Raw genomic sequence first — 14,658 nt, 5'->3', positions numbered from 1 at the left:
TCTAAAGTAAAATGAATTTTAAAAATGAGCATGGTCTTTTAAACTATTCAAATCGTTGACTATGCATTAACGATGGTTAAATACATAGAACAGTTAATTGTAGTGTATAAATTTACGGATGCTCTTCCCCTTTGTCTCTTATCCCTTCTTATCCACTCGGCTGGTACCATGGTTCGTGAACTTCCCGTCTTCCACATTTTCGCCATTTTGCAACAATTCCCTTTAATTCTTGCGCCACCTAACCTTACGAAGCATAAAGGAGCTTAACGCCCACAGACGCATTTCACACGGTGCACAGTGTCGTTAATTAGAGAGTGGTAAGTAAAAACTGCGGCTGCAAAGATAATTTTACCTTGGCGAACCTTAATGTAAGGGAAACAATGCGTAATAATGTCCACTACAATTAAAGAGTGCATTTTTCAGCAAACATAAGAGTTTAATGTCGCGAGAATAAACTGCTTCCAGAAAAAATTGAGGGTCGTTCTCGTGGAAATTCGGTCTAAAAATGGCGGATCAAAGTAACGATTCTCTGCTTCTATATGGTTCGAACGAAATATTCAACGACGATGGAATTTGCACAAACTTCAATATTAGAAACAAAAAAAATAGATTCCAAATCATTTATGTATTTTCGTTTAATATTTTTTTAAACGGGATAATTATTCAAAGTTATTTCGGTATTGAAGTTTGGAGCACCCTAGATATTTATTATCATCGGTTATTCCTCTTATCCTTGAACATCCTAAGACGATTACAGGGTCTTGCACACGTGCAGGATCCTGTCAAACTCGGCATGTACTCGTAAGCTCCTTAGCCTCATTATCGACGTAGAATTATAATTAATCTACCCCCTCGCGTCTCACAATCGTTGGATTGGCAGGTGTCACGTGAGCTATTGTCACGAGAGGCTGCTTATTTGCGACGCTTTAGGCAAAATTTAATATCACAACGCGGAAAGTTAATAGCCGTCGCTTTTAAAATAACTTTGAACGTGTTCTTGAAACAAAAATTCATAAAGGGTCTCTCGAATCTGTAAAATCTGAGGCGCGTACAGAGCGTTTGCAAAACTAAAAAGTTATCGGCGCTAATTTTCAAACGAACAAGCAACGTCAACGGAAGTCTTCAAATAGCGTTTGAAAGAGTTCCAGAACCTAGACGGCTAATCAAAACGTTAATGAGCTGTCGAGCCCTGATCAACGTCTCATTTTTACATCTACCATGTTCTGTCGGTTAACCCGGTTCCCAGCTTCCTTTTCAGACGGAGTTCCTTCTTTCTACAAATTTTCCATTGGTAATAATTTTAAGATTTTATAAAAACGGAGACTCGTTTTCTCTAATTTGTGTGTATTTTGCACGAGTTTTGTTGTACAAATATGCTTCGACGATAGAAAAACGGATATATTTACTGGTAAGTATTACAGTAAAGAGCTGGAGAGAATACCTCTAAATGGAACTCAAATTTCGCGATTAAAATCTTTGAAAAAAGTTCAATTTTTAATAATACGTTAAATATGTATGAACGCACTAAAATGTTATGCTTCGATTTAATCCCTTTTCTTCGGAATAATTTAAATTTAATTCCAATTTAATGGAACACCATTTACTTGGTAAAGGAAAAAGAGGAAAAAACAAGAAAATTACAAAGTTGAAGCCGAAAGTTGGGAGATTAAGGCAGTTAATTCGAGACGTGGTGGGCTTCGAAAGATTTCCCTATTCGAGAGTGCAGTCTCGAGGCACCGTAATCGTTAAATCGTGCTCGTCTGCCAAATTAATTAGTATAAATTAATGCGGACGTTCCGCAGTCCGGGGAGAAAATTGTTCCGAGACCTAGATTGATTTCTTTAGCGAAATATAGGCGGTGCATATCGATGAAGCCGCCTCGTCGCTGGTTGATGCTTCTCAATGCAATCTCAATAACGAATTTATTTCGTCGTCGATGACGGCACCGTTGGGTATCGTATGCCGGTAAAAGGAGAGATTATATAATTATTGTGTACTTTGCATAATCTTCGTGATGAACGTAATCTTTGTTACGAACACAACAACGTGGGAAATTTGCATAAAAGGCATTAAAGCGTTCCACAGATGGTTCTACAGTAATCACGACGTAATCCTCACGGTTCGACGCATGCTGTACGCCAGTAATTGATTGATTTCGTTGATCCGCTTATATACTGCCCTATGCAAATCATCATAGCGAAACGGACGTCAACCACGGATATCTTGTTTCATTTCGACCCGAACTTTTGGTAAGCTCCGACTCCACGCGACGCAAAGTTACGAAATTTTAACTGTATCCATTCCATCAAGCTACAGACTGCACGCTCTTGAAGATCTCGCTCAATTTTCAGTTCTAGTAATAAAGTACGAAATAAATTTCTCACTCGCGTCAATTCGATTCTCGTTGGTCAGAAGATTAATTGGATAATTTTCTTTATCTTAAAAATGTACAATTTAGAATTTAAATTCCCATGCACGAGCCAGGCGTGAAGTTTACCCGGTGACATTGTGCATGCAATAAGGGTCACCGGTTATCTCTGGTTTTCCTGTAAAACAACCTAAAATCTCAAACTTCGAGGTTCTGGCTGTTGCGAAACTTATAATGCCGTAATCTGAAACTGTCATTGTGTTACAAACCGTCATTATGTTACGAACTTCAACGTATCCCGGACTTTGCTATTACACGACCGGGGACCTAACCTATAATACATATGGATATGAATTCGTGAAGTATAAATCCACTGGCCAAGAGAGTATTCCCGAACAACTTCCATTTCACGACTATCAGGTTTTCACTTACCGGTAATTTGACCAAATTAATACCTGTTATTGCGTATAATTTTTGTTTTTTTATGAATTATTTCTTTTTACTTTTACCAAATGTATTGCACTGTGCTACTTCTGTTTACGAAAAGTAGTCTTGTTATGTTTTCATTTTTAATAATTTTTTACAAGTTTTGTTTTCAATTTATTCAAACACAAACCCTTAAATATCCAATGCACGAATCAATCAGATTCAATTCATAAGAAACACCTTCTTTCTTATAGTGTACGAATAAGAGAAAAACTGTAACTATTAATATTGCAAATAATATATATTCTGAATCATTATTATGCTGGGCAATTAAGACGAACCAGAGAGCAAGATGGAGGTTTCGCGACATTACGAATCGCGGCCCCGAAACGAAAATATAATTTCATATTTCTATCGCGACGTGAAATTTCTCTACTTTGAAAGTTTCCTCCGCGGCACCTGGAATTCATATCGTCGATCCACCTTCGCCCTTCGACGCTCACCGACGGTCGACGGAGAGAGCGAAAAAAAAAAAGATATAAGGGTGTCCCTTTTACGATCACGAAGGGATGACGCCAGCGAGATGGAAGGCTGGGAATCATCTTTTGAAATTGTCTGTACGTCAGCCCGGAGATCGTATCGATTACACGATGTCCGAATTATCTTGAGGGACAGAGATCCGGGGGTTGCGCAGGATTTGGATTGGGGTAGACATACCCCACGGCTAGCGTGTCACCACTTTAATTACATCCATCCTGCGCAGTGCCCACCCCGTTTGCCCCACGTACCCCGTGGCTCTCATCAAACTGTTAGCGGGTTATTTTCCATGTAACGCGGCCTCTCTGAAACGTCCAGGTTCAGATATTCGCGTCCAGGCGTTTTCACGTTCAGAGGCGGCGCTCTCCTATCCCCGGCTTTTCCCCCATATTTTATCAATACCAAAATAAATAGAAGCCAGCCAGCAAACTGTTTTTCAATACGTATCTTGTAAACGTTCCCGTCTGGTTCCTGTTATTTCGATGGCGGTCGAAGCCAACTTAATTCGCAAGCACAACATTAAACGCTGCGATCGCGTTTCAAACAATATTTTATTCCCCACTTGCCAACGGCCCTCCGTCGATTACGAAATTAGAACCTTGAAAGAGTTTAATCATTCCGTTACCGGGGTAACGAACATTCCCGGGGACCGTTCAATGGCCTTTTCGAATACGAAATGCGGCGTCCCCCGACGAAACTAAGCGCCGCTCGATAACTAATAAAGTCTTTAATTACACGAAATCCGCGGGAACGCGTATGGCTGCTACGAGATTAATGACGACGAACAAATAGTGCGTTCTGGCGAAAAAGATCATCCCTTTCGCGGAAAACGCGCCCACCTATTGGTCGCCTTTCATCGTCTCGTCACTCCGCCAAATAATTTTAGTATTTCGTTACATACGCGCACGATTGGCCGGTTTCGATATTAAATACGAACGAGCAAATAGTCGCTGGGCAGCCCACTCGTCTACCTTCCGCTTCACTCCACCCCATGGCGGACTCCGGACCCGGCTCTTCCCACGTTTCGTCTCCCCTTTTTCAGCCCCTTCTGTCCGCTCTCTGTACTCCTGCCCGATACGTATCCGGTCGGGCTCGCGTATTCTTTCCTCCGCGAGCCACTTTCATATCGCGTATTAATTGGAGCCAACTCGAAAATTATATACCCCGGGCCGTGACGGTTGCTTTGCGCGCGCAAATATGCCGGCTGGAATTTAATATCGAGCGCGACAATCTCTCGCGCGCCGGGCGCGAAAATCCGCGCGCTTCTAGCGCTTTCACGCCGTCGGGGTCTCGCGATCGGCATCACTGGGAGCATTGCAGTTAGCGAACAGTTCGCTTTTTCCCGGGCTGGTGTTTTTTTCCCCCCCTCGTCCCCCACCACCTGCTTTTTTATATATATGCTCGCTATTTTTCGCGTATTTTTCGAGCCGACGTCCGAGCCGACCCGCTATCGATCGTCGCGTGCTTTCCCGTCCACGTAAATAACGCGAATAACTCTGTCGATAATAAAGGCAGATTAAACGGAGACAGAATCGCGCGCCAACACTAATTCCCTCATTTTTTTCGTTTTTTTTTTTTCAAACGAATTACTGCCTTTTGTGAATTCCAATGCCGGGGACCCTCGAACGAATGAAATATACCATCGAAAACCGGGCCGCGCCAGTTAATTGTGGACCTCATTAGTATCTTGTGACTGTGATGATTTTTTTCTTTATTTTATTTTATCATTTTTTTTTTTTTGCGTTTTATTTCAACTTTCAAAGGAATCGCCAACCGGACACGGCTTTTTCTAAAAATAACGGTCAGCGAGGATCCTTTGCGTTCGACACATTTCTGTGTAACGTTACCTACGCCACGGACTTTAGAATATTCGATTTAAATATAATATTTATATTTGTAACGTAAATAAATGTAACTCGTTTGGTAGGGAAGAATATATTTTAATATGATTCGGTGTAGTATTGTATCGTTTTTATATTATATTGATAGCTTATGGTACACATTGTGCATCCTTCTTTGTTGAATTTATATTCGTATACGGTACAAATAGCTTTCGTCCGTTCCTTTATGCTGTACAAATTTTACACATTTGTTATAACGAGTATTTTTGTTTATCGGGTGTCCCCCGAATTCAATATTCTGTTCCGAACGTTGTATACCTATGGAAAATGGCATACAATATCCATATAGAAACGTATCTATTGTATACCGTTGCTGAAAGTTAATCTTTTGTTGTACACCAATACACCGTGAGAAAAAACCTTACACCCTTTAAACTTTGAAATTTCCAGTTTCTAAAGAATTTATCGATAATAATTTTCTAAAAATATATAAAAACTACAGCAATTACGTTTCGTTGATTAATGTTGTTAACGACTAGATCGAACACGCTTGGCCTGTAGTTTCCGGTTATCTCGGCCAAGAACGAACGCGATTCGGTAGAATTTATAGTAGAAGAAACAAACAAGGGGGCGGTTCGTTCGGTTCATCGCACGAAACTTGGTATGCGCTCTCCCTTCGATGTATCTTTGCACGAAGAGTTACGATACAAAGCCAACCGGAGGAGTACGTTGTTAGGAAAGTTTCCGCGCTAGTTAGCCAGCGTCTTTCACGCAACCCTTTTGCGCGACATAATTGAGTGTCACCTGGGCATAACAAATGGACCCGCGAGGAGGTGGCGGAAAGAAGGGTTGGGAAAGACGGAGGCAGAGAGACGGCTCCAACCTTCGTTGTTGGAAACCCACCCTATGCCATCGCGCCGCGTGGGTCAAGTTACTTGTGACTCGGTCCTGATTAATGGATGTACTTGTTTAACATGCTGGAGCCAAGTCGCGCTTGTCCACTAAACACCGGTGTTAATGCCCCAACGAAAATGTCACCGAGTTCTGGCGACAGTCTCACGGGGCATGGTAATTCAGAATATCGGATAATAATTGAGGACTCCGTAACTTTTAAAATATTCTGAATATAGGGGTCGATGGGATGCTGACGTACTACCAATCCTCGCCCCCAATACACGATTTATCAAATAATTTCCACCATATTTTCTTAATACTTTATTTAGTAAAGATTGGGATGGTAATAATAGAAGAACAATAATAATTGAGGACTCCATAACTTTTAAAATATTCTGAATATAGTGGTCGAAATTTAGTAAACATATTTGTTATAATTATAAATAAAATATGTAGTCTACTATCGCTAGATTGTTTATTCAAGATCACTTTATTGTTACTGTAGTTGATGGTAACAATCCTATAAACGAAATAATATTTCCGTAATTTATGATGAAGATTGAGACAACGAATATATAACTTTCTCCATCAAATTTAATTCCTTCTAAGGTATGTTGAAGTTTTAGTATTTTTACTGAAAACTAGTATCTATAAACCTAGAAACGAACACGTGACGATACCTTTTTATAATAACGGGGGGTGGAGAAAATTAACGCATGGCTAATAACGCGATTCGGTAATAAAATTGGGCGCGTACGCCGAGTTCCGTTCCGGAAGGAAGTTCAATATAATCGCTTCTTATCGGCTTTGCTAAACTTCTCAACATTCCGAGGCATCCGTACATGAAAAATGTTAATAAGGCAAGTTTTAACGAGCTGGAAACCCAGTCTCTGTTCTACCGATCGAAGACTGCTTTTCGTAACGTACTTTCGCCCCCCATCGCCGGATTCTTGCCAAGTTAATTTTTATTAACTGGCTCCGCGCGACTCCCCGCGCCCCCGCCTTAAACGGAAATTTATTCCGTACTGGGAAACGCGTCCGACTCTGTTACCGGAACGCCAAATATTTTCGCGTCGCCGATTTATTTGAACGCGACCCGGATATACTTATCAAAAAGTTCGCTCGCTACGCTGGCCGTGGCACCCGTTGACCGAGAAGTTTACCAAAATCTATTCCCGAGTTTGCACACCGGCGTCGGAGGGGAAGAATTAGTGAAACGTCGTCAGGCAATGTCAACCCCGGGATCAGCGTCGCGACGCGAACCGTCGCCAGGGGGGTTAAAAAAACCTTCGATTTCCGAACGGATGGTCCACCACTTTTATTGGCTCCTCCCGCTAAAGGATGGATATTGCATTATCCGCTCAAACAAACCCCGAGTGGCTTCAGTCTGCTAGCTTAAAGGTGAGCCGACTCAGGGTTCCAGTCAAAGTCGATAATAGTCGCCGCTGAGGTGTGAGCGGTGTGCTAGATTAGGAAGGTGAAAAAGGTTGAGCACAGAGGTACCGGTAGGAGGGGGGGAGTGAAACGGAGGGTGTAATAAAGTTCTTATACGGGCGACACCTGCCCCCTGTCCTCTCCCCCCTCCCACCGCCGTCGCCTCCTGCGATTCACTCCTCACACTTCAACCTCCCCTTTAGTCCCTCTTCATCCTCCCTATTACAGGCACAATGTTAAAGGGACTCCGAACGAGATTGAATTTGCTAACGGAAAACGCGAGTGAGTGAAACGTATTTGCTTTTTATCCCTCACTCCATTGAGAAGTCCTGCGCTCTCCTCTTCGTCCTCCCGTACTCCCGTACTTCCCCCTTTTCCAGAACTTCGACTCGGTCTGCCACCTTCGTCTTGCCCCCTGACGATCCTGCACCGGATCCCTCCCCCGCCCGATGCGACCACCCTTCCGCCGACGACGCCGCCGAATCTCCGGATCGTTTCTCTCTGTCTCTTCTTCGCGCGGAAGCACCTACCACCCCCACCTCCCCTCATCTCGCTCCTTCCTTTTTTCGCCTCTCTTCGCACGTCCCGGCACATTTGTTCGACGTTAAGGAAGTGACTCACCATCGAAATCCTACGAAGCTGACGCGACCTGGCACGTTCTAGAAACCGATGGGAGGGAAGATTTTTCTGAGGCGTTTCCACCCCCCCCCCCACCCCCACCCCCTCCAGCCACCGGGCAGAACGAAACTTTCAGGAATCTTTATCAGCCCGGCAATCGCACGGCTTATTAAACCTTGTAAATTTAAATGCCCGGGGATCGATCGATCGAATCAATTTGGCGCCTCGCGAAAATATTTCAATTTCCTCCGTCTTGTCAGAAATTCCCGTGCAGCCAACGAAAATACCGCGGCGATTTCGGCGTCGGGGAGACGTTCACTTTTTAATATTGGCGGAATAGTACCGGAAGCTCTTCGGAATTTTTAACTATATTCTGACGATAGAAGGAACTAGGTTTTGTGAGCGTTTGATGAATTATGTAAATTGACGATTTTACACGATCGAATGAATCGAGATTGCGAAGCAAAATTGAAATATTTAATTGTATTTTACATGACTAATATATATACGATTCTTAAGAATAACACTATTATCCATACAGTGAAATAATTTACTTCTTCAACATTTTTTAAGCTGACGATTATATTAAAATATAATAAATAGTAAATGTTTTGCATTTTGTGTATCCCCGATTAGCGAATATAATTAACAGAAACGGAAATACGAGCAATTTACAGCGAAATTAAGTTACGATTAAAACTTGACTGGCAGGTCTGATCAGTTATAGTACAATCTACTTTGTATGAACCCAGGTGGGTCTACAGGAAGTAGATTATACTATAAATAGTCAGACTTGGTAGCCAACGTTTCGTCACTGAACAATTCTTCTTTATTACCAACAATGTTTTGCCATCTTCTAAGTAATTTTGCGATTACATTTCTTTTTTTAAATATTGATTTTGAGGCAAACATTCTAAGTTTGTTACTGTAAAAATTTTGTGTAGACGTAACCGTTGTATGAATATCCATAACTTTTAATAGTATATTTGTTTTTGATCGATTCTCCACGTTTAATGCCGTAATATCTGTACAAATAATGTCATATACTTGTCATTTGCAAAAATTCAATTAATTTCACGTGAAAAAAGGTGTTTCCTTCGAACAGCTAATTACTCTGTAGATCGGATCGCAAGTGCCTGGCGAAATTAATTTATCGCTACGATGCATACGAAACACTTCAAAGCAATACTGTTTTTAAGAAAGTACAGTTCAACGCGATGCCGTGGTATCACGCGCATGACTGGTTTCAAGGTAGCAAAGGTATTGGAGCAAGTGAAACGGAAATTATTGTATAATTATAAGTATTTTCTTCCGTAATAAACGGCACATGAAATCGTTGGAACAAAATTATAGAGCGATGGTATCAGCATTCGGTAAAAGGGTTGAAAATTAGATAAACAACCTCCTTTAGATCAGTGCAATAAAAAAAATATCTGTGATTAACGTAAGACGAGAAAAGATATTTTTGCGATCTTCAATAATATATTTCGTACCTATTACCACAAACGTACGGAATAAAAGTATTTTTCCCTCGAGAAGGAAAACAGTTGGGGATGATTTCTGGACAATTTAATCAATTTCCTGGAAAATCGTTTCCTAGTATTTCGCGCTTGCCCCGTGCTTTATCCACAATTCCCTCAATCAAACTCGACGTCATCGTCAATACTCGAAAGTGTTATCGATCGGTTCGAACCGTGAGACCCCCGTTGAGCGGTATTCGTAAATAAGGCGACAGCGGGCGAACGACAAGATTCAACACCAGCCTGACCAGTCCAAACCTACGGGAAAAAAGATCTCGCGTGCCTCCGGGGAGACCTCTGGAAAGTGCAACACACACAATCTCGAAACCGTCTTGAACTATCGGATCCAACGTACAAAGGGTGACCCCAAAATAAGTATACACACTCGGTGGCGAGTATACACTCGTCAATTCTTCTCGACGCATACACACACTCCTCCCATTCAATACTCTTACAATCAAGATTGGTAAAAAAAAGCTAAGTTCCCAAATACACAGCGCAAACTAGCGCATCAACGCGCGTGGAAGCGTGTATGTTTTGTCGAGACACCCTATCCGTGTATGTACGTTGGTCCACATTCCGTGTGTCCGTGCATCCACGTGTCTACGTACAGGAACGCGTACGTATGTAACGTAAACACACGTATACAGGTTTCGAAACGTATATACGCGAACATATATGTATCGGAGAGGTATATAGACGCATGTATATGTGTTAGGATGGTTAGGGCAAGCGGTAGGCTGCGCGCGCTGGGACCGCATGCGGCAGTCGCTCGCTCTCTCCGTGTTCTGATGCGTCAAGTGCAGCCCTAGCCCCGATCCCTTCCCACCCTTCCGGTTCCCGGCGCTCCGTCCACGGTTCTCGTCGAGGTGCACCCTCGCCATTCCTTCACCTGGACTGTCTTCTCCCTCTTATCCGCGATTCCCCCTTTAAACACTTCGCCCACCGGCTTCGCCAACAGGTCAATAGCGCAACTAGGTCATGTCTGTGCTCGCCGACGCTGATGACGACACCAGAACGAATGCACTTTCACGCTCGGTGGTAGTGAACGAGGAGGAGATCGAAACGGGGGAAAGGAAGCGACCGGGATCCGTCTATCGGGGCGGAGCAAAGGCGGCGAGAGTAAACAACCTGGACGACGGGGATCCCTCCGCCAAACCGTCCATCGATGGATCAACAATTTCGGAGAGGCTGTCTCGTCGAGCGATATTTCGTTTTTAAAGGGGCCCCGTAGAGTAACGTGAACACGTTCGTGCGTCCCGAAGACGTCTCACGAACTCGTCGGGGAACAACAGGTAGGACGGGATTTTTACGCGGGAGAAAGTACTACGAAAGAAGGTAAAAGTGACAGGTAATAATCAATTTCCGAAAGGTCTTCCCAGGTATGGTGTACAGCGGAAGATACAAAGTAGGTCGAAATCGCGTCTGCTCGGTGTCGACCATGCTCCGCCCCAGACATGCAGTCATTGGCGATGGCTTGCGTCGGCCTAGTGCCGCGGCCTATGCCAGAACCTGGGTTGGAAAATGCGGGGGTCGTGGGTCGTGCCGGAGCACGAGTTCCTGGCACGATGCCGCGTCGTCGCGCTCGTACGGGCCACGGTTATTCGCTGCTCTATGCTGCAATGTCCTATCGGGATTGCGACCAGGGGTGGTACCAGCCGCGGCGTGGATCTTATGTTTCCACGCCGGAGATCGAAGCAGTCGACTGCCGGAGCGACCAGCTCGTACGCGTTATGATCTCACCAGAGGCGTCGATCTTTGTTCGCCGTGGACAGATGGTAAATTTAGGGAACTATCGACAGGGACTCGCGACGTTCGGTAGATCTCTGTATCATGGGGTTCGCGAAAGGGAACGTGAAATACGATTCGTATAGAAATTATTACGGTAACGTGAAATATTCAGGCGCCACGGGAGCTTCACGAGTATTAATGTTCTTGTTGTACGCGTGCAACGTAAGAAAATGGACGATACGCGCCTCGTTTCTTGAGGTATGTTCGTCCACGACCATCAGCCTAGCCGGGGAACGTACATTTCAATTCGACAAACGAGACAGTTTTCCGCGATTCCGTTACGAGGGCATCATCTCCTATTACAGTTTTAGTAGCTCCTACTCACAGTCAAGAGGTTCGCGGTTCCCTCGCCAAGTATTCCTATATGATCGAAAAGAGAACGCAAATATGCTTAAAAATCGTTCCTTTGCCCGGCTTTCCTGGCGTATGAATTTCACGGTGTTCGCTTCCTTCAAATCTCGTTCGAAATCCGTTCTCGAGTTACGAACATTTAAATCCTTGTCTGCCTTTATGTACAAACGAACCGTAGAAGAACGAGATGCAAAAGATATACGAGGAAATTACACTTTGGAATCTTTGTGCTTAATAAAACGTTTAAAAATCTGAATCAGAAATTTCCGCTTGAGTTGACTTTAAAGGATTGTATTTGTTACAATAAATATATAATATTGATGTCGTAAAGATGAATTTAGTATTAATTATAGTACAAGATGTCATTGTAAGTGATATATAATATGGCCCTTGTACGGATATAGTTTTTGTCGAATTTAATTTTTTAACATGATTTTTAAAATTTATTAAAGTTGCAAATCTATCGTAGGGCTGCATTGAATGCTTTCCGAGTTGAAAACGGCAAGCATTGAACGGTTTCGCGCGTTCTAGATCAGTTCTACGGATGCAACAGTGTTCCAGTAGTATAACTCGAGGTTTGTCAGACGCACGAGTGCAACAGTGTTCCAGTAGTAATAACCAATACTGATCAGACACGCTGACTTAAAGCTCGAATCAAGACGCAATCAAATACTATATTTATACTATTTTTCCTATATTTTATTTATAGGAAATCACAGAAATAGACGACCGTAGTATTTTAGTAAATGGAAGAGCGAATTCTACAGATCTCATCTGTTCATTCACGATAAAAGTTCGTCAGCTAGAGCTCGATTAATTCTTCTACTTTAAATACAATAATAAATGCTTTTGAATGTTAATGACTAAAGATATGCATTCCAAAATTGGAGTGTAAATTTAAATAACAAAATTGAAGCAGAGGTATTTTATTATCATATATTAATTTGGTAAATTAGCGATAGAATAATAATCAAGTGATATACATATAGAACAAGCACATTGGTTATTTAAAAATTTAAAAGAATACAAATTTGCAACCCAAGAAGCCCCCATACTGACTGTCACAACATATACGCAACTAATTAATAGTTTTTGTGAATAATTATTGTACAGTAATTTTCATCACTCTTCCATTAACATTCACGATAAGGAGAAATTCCCTTTTGCGCGATAAACGAGAGGTGGCGCCCGCTAATAAATCGTCAGCGTCCGGAACCACTAAAACAATTACTAAATATTTGCATACGACGCGGCCAGAGGTTAATTGTCGAGAGAAACGTTTGTCCGGGCCACGCAATAAGAAGCCCAGGCAATAAGTTACCTGGCCTGGGTACTTTTGGACGGTAGCGTACGTATATACGCGCATCAATGGCGATACACATAATCATCGTAGTAGGAGCACATATCCTGTCATGCGCGCAACACGTTCGTGGTGCTGGTGCATATGTACGTATGTAGCCACGTACCTACTAGATGCAGTGCTCTCGGTCGTTCTGCTAGGCAGAATTCCGCTCAGCCCTATTACCTTCGATTTGTCAGCTGGCTGCAGACGATAACGCATTTCCCTCGTTCGTCCCATCTCTCACCCTCTCCTACTCTCCTACCTTTATATCTCCTGCGCAGTCCCTTTGTCTGTCTCTTTTCCTTTCTCTTCAGTGGCTTCCTCCCCCTTTCCCATTCACCCTTTCGTCCTTTTGCTCTCATTCTCCCGGGTCTCCCTTCTCTTCTTTCCTCCCTTCCTCGCTCGCTCTTCGCTTTCCCTTTATGACCGTGCACCGTGCGCAGTTGCGTAATGGTTTCATTATTGAGTTACCATCAGCCATGAATTTAATTTTATTTTAACAAAATACAGGTACGCGTTCCTTGCGACCGTGTGCGTAAGAACGGTTACGTTGTCCTGTTTTCTCGCCTTTCTCCTCCAACCTTTCCAACGGAAAAAACCTTAAAAACCTCAATGGAACCGCGTTTCGAGCACGGGCGTACCAAAGTCGCGGATTATCGGTATTCCCGGCGTAAAAATGTTACGCGGACGAAACAATAACAACATATCGCGGGAATAAGCGTGGAAATGTTTTCTCTAAATCTTAAACTTTCCATTTAATAAAAAGAAATATTACGATTCCTTCAAATTCGAAGTATCGATATTTTCTTTGTGCGTTTCGCCTTTAATCTTATACATTGCTATTCCGTTTTCGTTTTGTTCACTGTTCATTAAATCCGCCAGCACTCGAGGAGGACCCGGGCGAGGGTTTTGAAAGAAAGTATTGGCAATCGTCGAAGAGCTTGTAGCGTACCGGCATCGGGAAATAAGAAGCATTCTCAAAACATTTGATTCGTATAATAAATTCTCATCGGATAAGACGGGTGCCGGGCGCGATCCAATTACTTGGAAAACGCTGAATACCTATTTCAAAAACGTCTCTTCTAAGTTATTTCCCTCTCCCTCTTTCCTTTCCCCTTCTTTTACCAGTGTTTTCGTCTGATCGCTAGAACCCTTAAGAATTTTTATCGATTCCACTTCGCGTTTATTCCCGTAGTGCGATTAAAGATCTGTAGGCGGTTCCCCCCGCGAGGAACATGTTTTATTTATGCTTCGTTCTGTTCGTCTACAACATTTGTACCGCGAGACAGGCTGGTTCGGTTAATAATCGAACTCCAACGCGAGGCACAACAAGAACGGTGCTATTTTGTAATCGGAAAAATTATAAATTCAATTTTGCGTGCTATTCGCAGCTACCACTTCCGGTTGCAATTATACTATCACACGGACGATTATACGTTTCCAATGAAATACATTTCGATGATTACGCATTCCCAGTGAAATGGATTTTACAAGGACGACAAATTAACGTTTAACAATAATCATTAACAAGTGGCA

The 14,658-nt window shown here is 42.8% G+C and overlaps 1 protein-coding gene across 2 annotated transcripts in view; it reads left to right on the top strand.

The window, feature by feature from the left end:
• LOC122405486 (CUGBP Elav-like family member 4) overlaps window positions 1-14,658 on the top strand; it is a 464,283-nt gene that overhangs the window by 94,529 nt on the left and 355,096 nt on the right. The gene's annotated exons all lie outside the window — the stretch shown is intronic.

The sequence above is a fragment of the Colletes gigas genome, unplaced genomic scaffold, assembly GCF_013123115.1.
Source record: "Colletes gigas isolate AHSC1104 unplaced genomic scaffold, ASM1312311v1 Colletes_gigas_Sc00004, whole genome shotgun sequence".
NCBI classification, from domain to species: domain Eukaryota; kingdom Metazoa; phylum Arthropoda; class Insecta; order Hymenoptera; family Colletidae; genus Colletes; species Colletes gigas.
This window is presented reverse-complemented; position numbering and strand designations above follow the sequence as displayed.